This window comes from Quercus suber, unplaced genomic scaffold (genome assembly GCF_002906115.3).
Source record: "Quercus suber isolate HL8 unplaced genomic scaffold, Cork oak 2.0 scaffold_428, whole genome shotgun sequence".
NCBI lineage: Eukaryota > Viridiplantae > Streptophyta > Magnoliopsida > Fagales > Fagaceae > Quercus > Quercus suber.
This window is the reverse complement of record NW_027069879.1, coordinates 350,822-366,347: the sequence shown is the minus strand read 5'-3', so window position 1 is coordinate 366,347 and position 15,526 is coordinate 350,822.

Genomic DNA, 15,526 nt, shown 5'->3' with positions numbered 1-15,526 from the left:
AAGAAAAATCAAAACAAGAATGAAGATTCTTAATTTCTAGCACCTTTCTATTGCTTAGATATGATTGGGTTGTATCCCGCATGCATGATAGGAAAAATCAATACTAATTGGCGTTGCATCCCACCAGTGCAAATAAATAAATAAAACTAGCTAGGACCCAAGATTGATTATAATTAATATATGTTAGGCAGAGACTCTAGCTTTTAAAATTTGCTCTCTAATTCCTGACTGGAATATAATTAGTTCTGTTTTAATTAAAAGTCTTACTCATATTCATATGTTTTAAAATCCCAAATAGCACTGGTTTAAATAAATAAAGATGTCATTTGCACTACTTTTTACTTTCTTCTGTCTTGTAGCTTGTATACATGATTAAAGTAAAAAGCACTCATAATTAGAGGCTAATTCTTTTTGATGAAAAAATTAGAGGCTAATAAACAGAAGCAATTCCATATGTGAAGACTGAACCTGCTTTTGCTTTTACCTCTCTCTCTCTCTCTCTCTCAAGACTATTTTGCTGTTTTGTCAGCCTGGAACACACAAAAATAAAACTACCACTAATTTATGTTTTCAATTTTATATTGTGTAAATTTTTATATAAATTTAAGAAGACAATGATCAAACTTACGGTCTACTGCTTTAATACCATATTAAATTAACAATTGTCTAAAAAGCTTAAGTTTAAACATTTGAGAAAATCGGTAATTTAATATATATATATATATATATTGTTATCTTTTCATTGTATTTTGTACTTGTTTAGGCATTAATATTTTCTTTGAGGTATTTTATTTTGTTGCTATTTTCTTGCTTAAATATATATGTAGATTGCTATGAAGTTTAGTACAACATGAATTAGAGATGATTTTTATAATATAAAAGTATATAGAGCATTGTTTTCATAAGTTAGGATTAATCTATCAAAGAAATTAAATGTTTATATTGAGTTAAGTTAAGAGACAGAATCTTTTTCTCATTGGCTCATCCCACCTCTGATTGAAGACATTATATTTTGGTTTCACAATTTCTCTGGTCCTTTTTCTCTTGTCCTCCGAGAGGCCAACACTGCAACTCATGCACTCGTTTGCTAATTCCCCCCTCTTTATTTTGGGTTCTTGTTAAGCAGATGGCAATCGTTCCTCTTGCCTTTTGTCTCTTGTTTTTTTAATAAAATAAAAAAGTAAAGGAAAAATCTTCAAAGCGAAAAAAAAAAGTAAAGGATAAATGTATGTAAACCTTTTTTTTATAATATATATATATATATATATAATGAATTATGTTAAATATAATTTTTATTTTTTTATGTAAGTATAAAAGCTAGCTCTCAAAGTTTCAATATATTTAATTTGACTTCCCGGCCCCTAAATATTTTTTCCCACCATTGATGTCAAGATCTATTTAGCCTTATCACCATTCACTGTGTGTTTATCTAAACTTAAACATTAGCTTATTTATAATTTTATTTAAAGTCTTACTTATTTAAGTACAATTATAGTTTTATTTAACTTAATTAATTTTTAAACAAAATAAGTCAATAAAATAAAATATCCCAAATTGACCCTTGAAACTACATGCATGGTCAGGTCAGTGTGTTTTTGGTCAGTTATTTGCTGCCAACGGTTTTTTACTCAAAGGCGAGACAAAAAGTAATTTTAGCAAAAAATGAAATTTAAAGACGTTAGCTTATTTGTTAAACTAACTTTTTCTCTCACCTTTAAACAAATATGTTTTTTGAGAAGGACCTTGAAACAAATAAAGTTGACCAAACACACTAAAATACTTCATTTTAGTACACTTCATTCTGGTACGTACGTACGAGAAATGGCTTTGGTAACTTAGAAGTTAGAAACAAAGCAGCGGTAATTGTCTACTCTTTTATGACCAACACAACGATCTGGTTGCTCGAAATATGCAATACTTAAATCTCTCATGAGAAAAAACTTTCAATTTAAACAAATAAATAACTATATATATATATATATATATATATTTATATTTATATTTATATTTATATAACATTTTCAAAGTTTCAGATATCTTCGGCCAATACAATTTGGAGCTTTTTTATTTTTTATTTTTTATTTTTTATTTTTTTTTTTTTGAGAAAGAATAAAATTTTGAACTTGAAGCAAAGAAACCATCCTCTAGAATTTACACGTGTTTAGTTAGTGTTTAATTTGAATAATGATTGATGACTAAGAAAAGGCGCATGGAATATTAACCTTTAAATGTCTTAATTAAGATCCTTTTTGATCCAGGTTCAAGGAATGGATTGCAAATTGGATATGTAGCCCCCATCAAATCATCAAAGTGTCATTCCGGAAACAAAAGAAAGAAAAAAGAAGATTTGATTATCCAATCATAGAAAGAACAGAAGACGAATGGAGTCTTCACCCGCAATGCATAGTTGACGAATATGGGCCACAAAACCCCAATATTGTAGGGGAGTTATCACTTATAATATTTATACCTACAATCCTGTTTAATTGTTTTTATTAACTTTTCCATTATTCAATTTTATTTAATATTAAAAAAAAAAAAAACCTCTATATCCTACACAAATATCTAGATTGTCAATATTAATTGACTATGAATCACACATGCTCACGTAAATACAAAATAATACTTTTTAATTAATGAAATGCCTTTGGCTCCAAATAGGCTATGAATCACACATGTTCAAGTAAATACTAAATAATAATTTTTAATTGATGCAATGCATTCGACTACAAATAAGGTTAGCCGAGCTTTATCAAGTATTGAATATTCGAGCTCGGCTTGACATAAAAAGTAAAATATTTAAGCTCAACTCAAGCTCGAGCCAAGCCTACCAACAATGTTTGAATATAAGTTTGTCAAAAAATTCCAAAAGCTTGAGTTCAACTTGATTTATTAGTCATGTTTAGCTCGAGCTCAAAATTAAGCTCTTGAGCTTGAGATCTAACAAAAGTATATTAGCAAACCCATATTAAGCATACTGTTAAGTCCATTTGGTTTGGATAAGTGTTCCTAACTCCCAATTAATTATAGACTTAGTAAGATATGAGTTTATATTTTCAAGCTCATGTCAAACTTAAACTAAGCTCATAAATTAGCCTAGGTTTGGTTGTTGTCTATTAAAACCTATTATTCACAAGCTTGTTTATGAACAATCTTTTTTTGCTTGAGATTGGCATGTTCGTTAAACAAGTCTAAAACTAAAGATCAAGCTTGACTTGTTTATATAAAGAAACAAATATAAACGAATTTTTTATTAAAACATGTCTAATTTATTTAAAATCAGCTTGATTCATTTATGGTCCTACACTCCTAGCAATAGAGTATAATCAACTTATTAAAAAAAACACGCTTTACTTTAACCCTATGCCTACGCCTAGGCCATATGCCCGTTACTTGTTATTCTATTGTTAGCCAACTGTTTGTTGGCCAAAGTTCATATTTGGTGTCCTTTAATTTTTTTTTTCTTTTTTTTTTTAATATAATGTTTTTGTAATATTTTTTGCACTCTCACTTTCTTCACTGGTAAGTTCTTAGACGCGGCCCACGAAAATCATATGTTAACAGTTAGAAAAAAGTTGAGATTTTCTTTTTGACCCAGAAGCATGGATTATTGGATAATGAGGTGAATTATCACCAACTAAAGGTAACGAGAACAACAAGATTTGATGTGATTGTAGTTGTAATCCATTAATTTGTGACAGTGATAGCCTCATATACCAAGCAGATCAGAGTTGGCATGTTTGACGGCAGTAGTAATAACATTGGAATATTAATTAATATTATAAGAAATATAAGAAAATAGAATAAAATAACTATTACTTTTGATTTGTCTTGGTGGTATTGCAGTGATGTAAAACGTATGGTACAGACTTTTGAGTAAAGAAACTGTTAGAAGTTAATACAAAGAAATTCAGAAAGTAGAAAAGTTTAGTAGAAATCATTAGAAAAAATAACAAAATTGCGTGAAATTTGGGTGAAATTTGGGAATCAGAAGAGAATATTTGTGAGATCAAAACTCATCCCTTTATGGCGATGACTTATGCCGTTTTTTGAGCAAATTCCATCTTTTATACTTTCATTTGGTCAATTTTGCTACATATATATATATATATATACTAATTTATTTTGTTACAATTTTCAATTTAAAGTCAGAATAAGTCCCTTGTCTATTCTAGGACGTTAACTAGAGTTTATAGAATTTGGTTTTGTAAATTTTTTTAAAATTTGAATTTTTGGAGTGTTTTTCAGGATTTCCTTTAAGTCTCCTTAAGAGAGGTGTAATCGGTTCGGTTCGGTCAGTTTGAAGTGTGATTTTTTTACTGAACCAAAATTTTTGGTTTTACCAAATTTGGTACCGACACCGACACCAACACCGAACCGAAAAGGAGGAATAGCAACACTGAACTGACTAAATTTCAATCAGTTCGATTCGGTCGATTTTCGGTTGCTCTTCCACTCGGTCCTTAAATACCCACCCCCTCCACTTCGTTCCTTCCCTTTTCCCCTTCCTTCTTCTCTCCGGTTCACTCTTTTAGCTTGTTCTCTGTTTTCTTCAAAAATCATGTCAACGTTTTTCTTCCAAGAACCGGTCCAATTCCAATGCCCGGTTCCCGAAGAAACCAGTTTCACGCTAGATGAACTCCAAGAAATCTTGTCACGCCTAGAGTCAGGAGGAGACTCTGTCTCCCTCAGCCTAAATTCCTGTTCAAAGGGCTCGAGCCAGGCGGTTTACAATGACAATGAGAGAAGGCTGAGGTGCATGATATCGAACCGGGAGTCGGCCAGGCGGTCCAGGTGGCGAAAGAAGAAGCACATAGAGAACCTCTCGAGACAAATGAACCGGTTGGAGTTGAAGAACCAAGAATTGAAGAAGTAGTTAGGCTCAGCTTTACGACAGTGCCACGTTGTATGGGGTGAAAATGAGCGCTTAAGATTCGAATCTGTAGCTCTACAGGCTAGAATTTCGAATCTGTATTGGATTTTATTTACCATGCAAGCACAATAAAGCTAAGCTTTCAAATCTTAAAGTAACTTGTATTAAAACTCTTTGTGACCTAAATAAAAAGCTCTAAATTTGCACAAACTTAGAGCTCTCTAGCTAGATTTTCTGTCTCTCTCTCTCTCTCTCTTTCCCAAGGCATAGGAATCAAAGCTGGTTGGTACATTTGGCAGCTCACTCATGAAAACGTTAGCTCTTTCTTTTGAGGGGAAAAAAAAAGGTGCAGTGGTTGCAAAAAATCATCACGTGGTTGGACGATGTAAAGATTTGATGGGTCTGCAGTCTGCTTTTGTTTTTTTCTTTTTTGAATTAGGTATTTTTAAATGTTTTGCTAGTGATGAAGTCAGGGCCACCAATTATATGTTGGGCGCTGCATGCTAATCAGCAATATATATATAATTTTATGGGACAGTAAAGGAAAATCGGTGCGATCTTTGTTTCTTCATCGTTAATTGCCATGGACACATCATATACATAGACTGTGTCATTAATAAAGTTGAATAATATATATATCCATATATCCAGCCAAAATATCAAAATGGAGGGACACCGAAGAAAATAAAAAACAAAAGTTTCTTGGAAGTCCATGTAAGTGTTGTTTGGAATTGAGTTATTCTAAGGTCATAATTCTTTGTGCTACATGTACAATTTTTGTGACAATATTTATGTGGCATATTGTGATAATAAGCTATTTATCACTTTTACATAAATCTCTCATTTTTCCTTTTTACTCACAATCAACCACCACAATTAGAGATTGCAACCTAGAGATGCTCGATTATTTTATAAACTATGTTTCCTTCGGGAGAGAAAGTATTAAAGATTGCTCGATTTCTACTTTGTGAATGACTCCTCTTTAGAGAGTTATTGGACAACTATGTATATACTTGTAGACACTCACAATCAACCACAACAGTAAAAAACTAAAACCTAAAGATGCTCAATTATTTTATAAAATATGTTTGCTTTCAAGAGAGGAAGTATTAAAGATTGCTTGAGTTCTATTTTGTGAATGACTCTTCTCTAGAGAGTTATTGGACAACTACATAGTTATAGACACCGTTGGGGGGAAAAACACATTGGGAAGACTTCTTTGAGTAGTTAATATAACACATAAAGATACAACTAAACCCAAAAAGTTTAAACCCAATGGGTATGAGCTTAACTATATTATATTAATCACTCATTTTTCTCATTAGTATCTAATGTGAGATTTCATTCATTAACTAACCACACTACTTACAAGTGAATATTCCAAAAAATGTCCCCCTTCACGTATAAGCCTCTACCAAGCCACTTGTGGCACCTCGATTAGTCTCCCTCTTGAAAGGAAGACATTTTCTTGACAATCCAAGTCTCCCTTTACTCAACCATGTTTAGGGCAAACATGGGAGTCTTTGTTGCATAACTATAGGACTTACCAATACATGATCGCTTTGACTCACCACCAGTAGAACCTTTACTTAACCATGGGTGGAGGCATGAGAGTGTTCCTCGTTCTACTTGATAGGACCCACTAATAAACATGCACTTGCCCTTGAACTATCGATTCTAATACCACTTGTTGGGAGAAAAACACCTTGGGGAGACTTTATGAGTAATTAATATAATACATAGAGACATCACATAATTCAAAAGGATTAAGCCCAATAAATATGAACAAACTATGTTATATTAATCCCCCACTATTCTCATTAGTATCTAACGTGAGACTTCACTTAACCACACTACTCACACATGAATATTTCAACATACACTATAGTGAAAAAAGTTTGTTGACCATGGCACTACTATAAACTGACTATTTTTATTGTTATAAGTAAAACTTAGATGCATACATGCATTAAGATACTATACCTAAGTTTTACCTTATTGTTATTGTTATTTTGTGTCGTTTTCAAAACTCTTGCAATAAACTACTTGTATTGGTATTTTTATTTTTATTTTGATTCGGTCATAAAAAACTAATGCTAAAAATCATTTCATTTAGTAAACACAACCTTGTTTTGATGGCTTATTATTATTATTGTTAGCATATGATATCCATTTTAGGAAACTTTTTATGAGAAATTGGAAAACTGTCAAAAAAATTGGTCATTTTTCTATTTTTTTTTTTTATAAAAAGTTTCATTTTTTTATAAAATATTTTCTAAAATAGTTTACTAATATATTGTATGAACAAGACTATAACTGAACACACAAATCCTCTCCATGTTTTTATTCATTAACTAGCTGAGACCCAAGATGTGTTATAATATACGCCATGCAGTGACTCTAGCAAGCAGTCTAACTTTTAAAACTTGCCCTCTATTTCCTAACAACAATATAAGTTTTGTTTTCATAAATGTTTGTCTTATAAATTTTAGTATACCAACTACTTCTAGTTTAAATAAATAAAGATATCATTTGCATTATTTTTACTTCTTTTATAGATGGATTCAAGTTACACTTTGTGTAATTTTGAAATAAGTGAATAATTTTTAAACCATTTTTCTTTTTAGTTATACATTTTTTAAACCTTTAATTCTACTACATCTAATGGTGGTTAAGATACCTCAAAATTCGCATTCTCACTCTTTATGTCTCTCCTAATTTCTCTCTCTCTTTCTCTCCCTCTTTTTCCTCTCTCCAAAATTTGTCTCTCTTCCTCATATCCATGTAAACCGTAAACTCCAATGACTTCTCCAGTTTAGCAACAGCACAAGACTAGAGATTAGTAAGCTTTAAGTGAGAACATGCAGAGATCTTACACCACAACTTGTTTTATTTATTTATAATTTATAATAAACATCAATTTTCATCTTAACTCATAAATATTTTTTAAACAAATCACTATATATTTCTGTGAACAAGGTGCCAAGAAGTCTGGGCATTCCTCTAGCCACGCATTGTGAAGTAGAATTTACAGTAGCAATAGAGGCCAATGCTGAAGCAGGTCCATTACATTTTGATGAACAAACTCGTAACTCCCAAGAGTCTTATAATTTAACTAACACATTTTGATGTTTTTAATAAATATGTTTAAGGTTGAACCCCCTACCCCAACTATAAAATTACACCCCACCCCTTACCCCCCCCCCCCCCCCCCCCCCCCCAAAAAAAAGCTCAATAAAGAGAGAAGCAATTCCTTATGAAATAAGTCAAATAACTAAACTACTACCGCGTACTCTTAGTGCGGTGGTGGTCACTCCACAAGTTTAAATACTTGTGGTGTGTAAGGATCAAGTTTTCAGGAGAGAGTTTCACACATATATACACTTAAATTAGGTTAGAGTAGAAATTCTATCTTGTATTAAAAAATAAAAAAATAAAAAAAGAGTCAAATAACTGAACCTACTTTTGCTTTTGATTGGATTTAGTCTTCCTTTTTTTTTTCCCCCCCATTAGTTTGAGTAAAGGAGACTGATATTTCACTTTCAAGAATACCAATTGTGAAGACAATCTTGCTCTTGGGGACTTTTGCTGTTTTGCTATCCAGGAACACACCCAAAAAATAAATAAATAATGTACCACTAACTTATTTTTTCAATTATATCATATATAAATATTTATATAAAATTGAAGAAGACTATTACTTTCTTTGTAAGAATGAAGATTCTTAATTCCCAGGACAAAAGGGGCTTCTGCCATTTTCAGGAAAATTAAATAGGAAAATGCCCTTCTTCTCAAACTAATTAGGGAAATGCCCCTCTTTTGAAAATCGAGTTTTTAAAAATCGATTTAGTGCCTATAGCGGCATTTTTAAAGAGCCTATAGTGATGTTTTAAAGACCTATAGTGACGTTTTTTAACTCGACTTCAATAAAATCGAGTTATAGGCAATGAAATCAACCTTTTTTTTTTTACCTATAACTTGATTTCTTTAGAGTCGAGTTAAAAAACGTCACTATAGATCCTTAAAATATCACTATAGGCTCTCTAAAAACGCCGCTATAGAGCTTTAGAATTTTTTTTTTTTTTTTTTCTAACTCGATTTTTAGAAACTTGATTTCCAAAAGAGAGATATTTTCCTATTTAGTTTGGGAAGGGGGGCATTTTTCTATTTAATTTGCCCAAAAAGGACAGAAGCCCCTTTTGTCCTAATTCCCAGCACCTTTCTAGTTTAGATATGATTTGCGCTCCAATCCAGCTTACATAATAAGAAAAATCAAAACAAGAATGAAGATTCTTAATTTCTAGCACCTTTTTATAGCTTAGATATGATTGGGTTGTATCCCGCATGCATGATAGGAAAAATCAATACTAATTGGCGTTGCACCCCTCCAGTGCAAATAAATAAATAAAACTAGCTAGGACCCAAGATTGATTATAAATATATGTTAGGCAGAGACTCTAGCTTTTAAAACTTGCTCTCTAATTCCTGACTGGAATATGAGTTCTGTTCTAATTAAAAGTCTTACTCATATTCATATGTTTTAAAATCCCAAATAGCACTGGTTTAAATAAATAAAGATGTCATTTGCACTACTTTTTACTTTCTTCTGTCTTGTAGCTTGTATACATGATTTTAAAAAAAAAAAAAAAAAAAAAAGCACTCATAATTAGAGGCTAATTCATTTTTATGAAAAAATTAGAGGCTAATAAACAGAAGCAATTAATTCCATATGTAAAGACTGAACCTGCTTTTGCTTTTACCTCTCTCTCTCTCTCTCTTTCAAAACTATTTTGCTGTTTTGTCGGTCTGGAACACACAAAAATAAACTACCACTAATTTGTGTTTTCAATTTTATATTGTGTTAATTTTTATATGAATTTAAGAAGACAATGATTGAACTTACGATCTACTGCTTTGATATCATAATAAATTAACAATTGTTCCAAAAGTTTAAGTTTAAGCATTTGAGATATTCGGTAATTTAATATATATATATATATATATTAGGCGTTAATATTTTGTTATCTTTTCATTGTATTTTGTGTTTTTTTTAGGCGTTAATATTTTCTATGAGGTATTTTATTTTGTTGCTATTTTCTTGCTTATATATATATATATATATATGTAGATTGCTATGAAGTTTAGTACAACATGAATTAGAGATGATTTTTATAATATAAAAGTATATAGAGCATTGTTTTCATAAGTTAGGATTAATCTATCAAAGAAATTAAATGTTTATCTTGAGTTAAGTTAAGAGACAGAATCTTTTTCTCATTGGCTCATCCCACCTCTGATTGAAGACATTATATTTTGGTTTCACAATTTCTTTGGTCCTTTTTCTCTTGTCCTCCGAGACTGCAACTCATGCACTCGTTTGCTAATTCCCCCCTCTTTATTTTGGGTTCTTGTTAAGCAGATGATCATCTCATGAGAATCGCTCCTCTTGCCTTTTGTCTCTTGTTTTTTTAATAAAATAAAAAAGTAAAGGAAAAATCTTCAAAGAGAAAAAAAAGTAAAGGATATATGTATGTAAACTTTTTTTTATAATATATATATATATATAATGAATTATGTTAAATATAATTTATTTTTTATTTTTTATGTAAGTATAAAAGCTAGGTCTCAAAGTTTCAATATATTTAATTTGACTTCCCGGCCCCTAAATATTTTTCCCACCATTGATGTCAAGATCTATTTAGCCTTATCACCATTCACTGTGTGTTTATCTAAACTTAAACATTAGCTTATTTATAATTTTATTTAAAGTCTTACTTATTTAAGTACAATTATATTTTATTTAACTTAATTAATTTTTAAACAAAATAAGTCAATTCAAATAAAATATCCCAAATTGACCCTTGAAACTACATGCGTGGTCAGGTCAGTGTGTTTTTGGTCAGCTTATTTGCTGCCAACTTTTTTTTACTCAAAGGTGAGACAAAAAGTAATTTTAGCAAAAAATGAAATTTAAAGACGTTATTTTATTTGTTAAACTAACTTTTTCTCTCACCTTTAACAAATATGTTTTTTGAGAAGGAGCTTGAAGCAAATAAAGTTGATCAAACACGCTAAAATACTTCATTTTAGTACACTTCATTCTGGTACGAGAAATGGCTTTGGTAACTTAGAAGTTAGAAACTAAGCAGCCGTAATTGTCTACACTTTTATGACCAACACAACGATCTGATTGCTCGAAATATGCAATACTTAAATCTCTCATGAGAAAAAATTTCAATTTAAACTAATAAATAGACACACACACACACACACACACACACACACATATATATATATATATATATATAACATTTTCAAAGTTTCAGATATCTTCGGCCAATAAAATTTGGAGCTTTTTTTATTTTTTTTTGAGAAAGAATAAAATTTGGAACTTGAAGCAAAGAAACCATCCTTCAGAATTTACACGTGTTTAGTTAGTGTTTAATTTGAATAATGATTGATGACTAAGAAAAGGCGCATGGAATATTAACCTTTAAATGTCTTAATTAAGTTCCTTTTTGATCCAGGTTCAAGGAATGGATTACAAATTTGATATGTAGCCCCCATCAAATCATCAAAGTGTCATTCCGGAAACAAAAGAAAGAAAAAAGAAGATTTGATTATCCAATCATAGAAAGAACAGAAGACGAATGGAGTCTTCACCCGCAATGCATAGTTGACGAATATGGGCCACAAAACCCCAATATCTTAGGGGTGTTATCACTTATAATATTTATACCTACAATCCTGTTTACTTGTTTTTAATAACTTTTCCATTATTCAATTTTATTTAATTTATTTAAAAAAAAAAAAAAAAAACTCTATATCTTACACAAATATCTAGATTGTCAATATTAATTGACTATGAATCACACATGCTCACGTAAATACAAAATAATACTTTTAATTAATGAAATGCCTCTGGCTCCAAATAGGATATGAATCACACATGTTCAAGTAAATAATAAATAATACTTTTTAATTGATGCAATGCCTTCTACTACAAATAGGGTTAGTCGAGCTTTATCAAGTATTGAATGTTCAAGCTTGGCTTGATATCAAAAGTAAAATATTTAAGATCAACTCAAACTCAAGCCAAGCCTACCAACAATATTTGAATATGAGCTTGTCAAAAAATTCCAAAAGCTTGTGGTCGACTTGATTTATTAGTCATGTTTAGCTTGAGCTCAAAATTAACCTCTTGAGCTCAAGATCCAACAAAAGTATATTAGCAAACCCACTGTTAAGTCCATTTGGTTTGGACAAGTGTTCCTAACTCCCACTTAATTATAGACTTAGTAAGATATGAGTTTATATTTTTCAAACTCATGTCAAACTTAAACTAAGCCCATAAATTAGCCTAGGCTTGGTTGTTGTCTATTAAAACCTATTATTCACAAGCTTGTTCATGAACAATCTTTTTTTGCTTGAGCTTGACATGTTTATTAAACAAGCCTAAAACTAAAGATCAAACTTGACTTGTTTATATAAAGAAACAAATATAAACGAACTTTTTATTAAAACAAGTATAATTTATTTATAAACAGCTTGATTCATTTACGGTCTTACACTCCTAGCAATAGAGTATAATGAGCTTATTAAGAAAAACACGCTTTACTTTAACCCTATGCCTACGCCTAGACCATATACCCGTTACTTGTTATTCTATTGTTAGCCAACTGTTTGTTGGCCAAAGTTCATATTTGTTGTCCTTTTTCTTTTTTTAATATTTTTGTAATATTTTTTGCACTCGCTTTCTTCACTGGTAAGTTCTTAGACGCGGCCCACGAAAATCATATGTTAACAAAGTTAGAAAAAAGTTGAGATTTTCTTTTTGACCCAGAAGCATGGATTATTGGATAATGAGGTGAATTATCACCAAATAAAGGTAACGAGGACAACAAGATTTGATGTGATTGTAGTTGTAATCCATTAATTTGTGACAGTGATAGCCTCATATACCAAGCAGATCAGAGTTGGCATGTTTGACGGTAGTAGTAATAACATTGGAATATTAATTAATATTATAAGAAATATAAGAAAATAGAATAAAATAACTATTACTTTTTGATAAGACAAAATTATGGCACACAAAGGCACCCCCTGCTTAGCCCGTCGGCTTTACTCAGAATGGAGCCTACAACTCATGTTGACGAGCTAAGTTATAAAGAAGGCTGAAGACCCTGAAGTTGACGGACCGTAATAGGTTGTCGTGGAAGGAGGTCCGCGAAGAACCCTAACGGGTTGATTCCCTTATGAGGCTGACGACCCTTCCTGATTGAAGGAAATAAGACAAACTGACGGTCTTAAAGCCGACGGGTCTAATAAAACCATGACTTGGCCACCACGCATGAATAATAAAGAGATGACTTATATTCCACGTTCAATGATAGAGTCCTATATAGAAAGGATTCCATAATCTACGCTCATAAGGACTTCTATAAGGAAAAGACTTCTACTCCAAGAAAGGGAGGTTAACCCTCTACTACTATAAAAGCCTCAATACCCTCACAAATCAAGGTAGGCATAATTAACCCCTCTCTAGCACTCTAGAGTTGAAAGAAGTTCTAACTTGACCTTTGGAGGGTACTTGGCCGGCACCATACCGATGCCCTCTGTTGGGTCTTCTCTTTTCTTTGTGCAGGCGTCGTTTCAAGTGTGCAAGTATCGTGTGACTCACTGGTAAAATTTTCGGCATCATCACTTTTGATTTGTTTTGGTGGTATTGCAGTGATGTAAAACATATAGTACAGACTTTCGAGTAAAGAAACTGTTAGAAGTTAATACAAAGAAATTCAGAAAGTAGAAAAGTTTAGTAGAAATCATTAGAACAAATAACAAAATTGCGTGAAATTTGGGGATCAAAAGAGAAAATTTGTGAGATCAATACTCATCCCTTTATGGCGATGACTTATGACGCTTTTTGAGCAAATTCCATCTTTTATACTTTCATTTGGTCAATTTTGCTATATATATATATATACACTAATTTATTTTGTTACAATTTTCAATTTAAAGTCAGAATAAGTCCCTTTTCTATTCTAGGACGTTTACTAGAGTTCATAGAATTTGGTCTTGTAATTTTTTTTTTTTTTTAATTTGAATTTTTGGAGTGTTTTTCAGGATTTCCTTTAAGTCTCCTCTAGAGGGGTGTAATCGATTCGGTTCGGTCAGTTTGAAGTGCGATTTTTCCACTAAACAGAATTTTTTGGTTTTACCAAATTTGGTACCGACACCGAACCGAAAAGGAGGAACACCAACACTGAACTGACTGAATTTTAATCGATTCGGTTCGGTCTGTTTTCAGTTGCTTCCAATTTCTTAGAACCAAACAGATTAGAGACAAAAAAAAAAAAAAAAAAATTCACAAAAAAGCATTAAAATTTTCACCAAAAAAAAAAAGCATTAAATTCATACCTCAATACATTTTTATATGTTTTATTTGGGAGCAAACATATCACAACAAAGCATTAAAATTTTCACCCAAAAAAAAAAGCATTAAATTCATACCTCATTACATTCTATATATTTTATTTAGGAGCAAACATATCATAACAAATCATAATACATTCTTTAAAAAGTGAAACAAAACACAGCAGGATAAAATAAATTATACCTCTATTACTTTGAGAATTGGATTCCTCCATGCTTATGTGAACAATATTTTGTCTCTTTACACTAGAACTTTTCAATTGATTTCACTAAAAATCACTCATAGTAACATTTGTTTTTGGTCACACTGTGCACTTGTTTTTTGTCAGTACTAAGGAGTAGGACCTTCTGGCTTTTGTTCACAAGAGTGAGAACCCTAAAAGGTTTTCTTTGTCCTAAGTCCTAATCGGAAAACAACTGGCTAGCTTCTTTTTTTATATTTTATTTTTTTAATAACTAACGTTAACAGGGTTGTCTAACGTTGGGAGCTTGAAGACTAGCATTTAGCCATTGTTATAAGCTGTAATATTTAAATGATATCACCATTTTTATCTTACATGTTTTATTCTTATTGGTTGGGACTACAAGGTCAGCATGGTGACCTTGTAGTCTAGGACTAGGTAAGAATTTCCCGTGTTTGACTATAGGAAGCTAAAGCATTTGAAAAGGGACTAAAATATAGTGGCTTATGGATTAGTTCAGATTGCTAGAGACTCTAGGATTTCCTAGTTTTGGTTTGGAACTGAGCCTCCAATGCTACAACATCAGCTCTTGATAGATAGATCAAAATGTTAGTTGTGTTTTTTGTTGGATGTTTCTATCTCTTGTTGTACTTCAATTTTAGTTCTTATTGAAAGATGATAGGTTTCATTTCCAAAAAAGAAAAAGAAAAAAGACTTGATATCAAGTGTCATACATTACACTGTGAGGCGACTTGATAGCAGATAATGGAGATTGATATCTGGAAAAAGAAAAACAAAACCCTAGAGAGTTTCATAAGGTTTTCTTTTTGAAACTTTAGCCTCCTCCTACAAAAGAAAGAGTTCTTGCTGCGTTTCTTATACATCTTTGGGTTATGTAACCAAGTAAAGTCTCTCACACCATCATTGAAGATCTTATTGGTGTTTCTATGTGAAGCTGTTGCAAATCAACTACAACAATCAAAGGTTTGCTATTGAGTTAGTCACGTACTGGGATCTGTGCATCATTGGTTAGTCACGT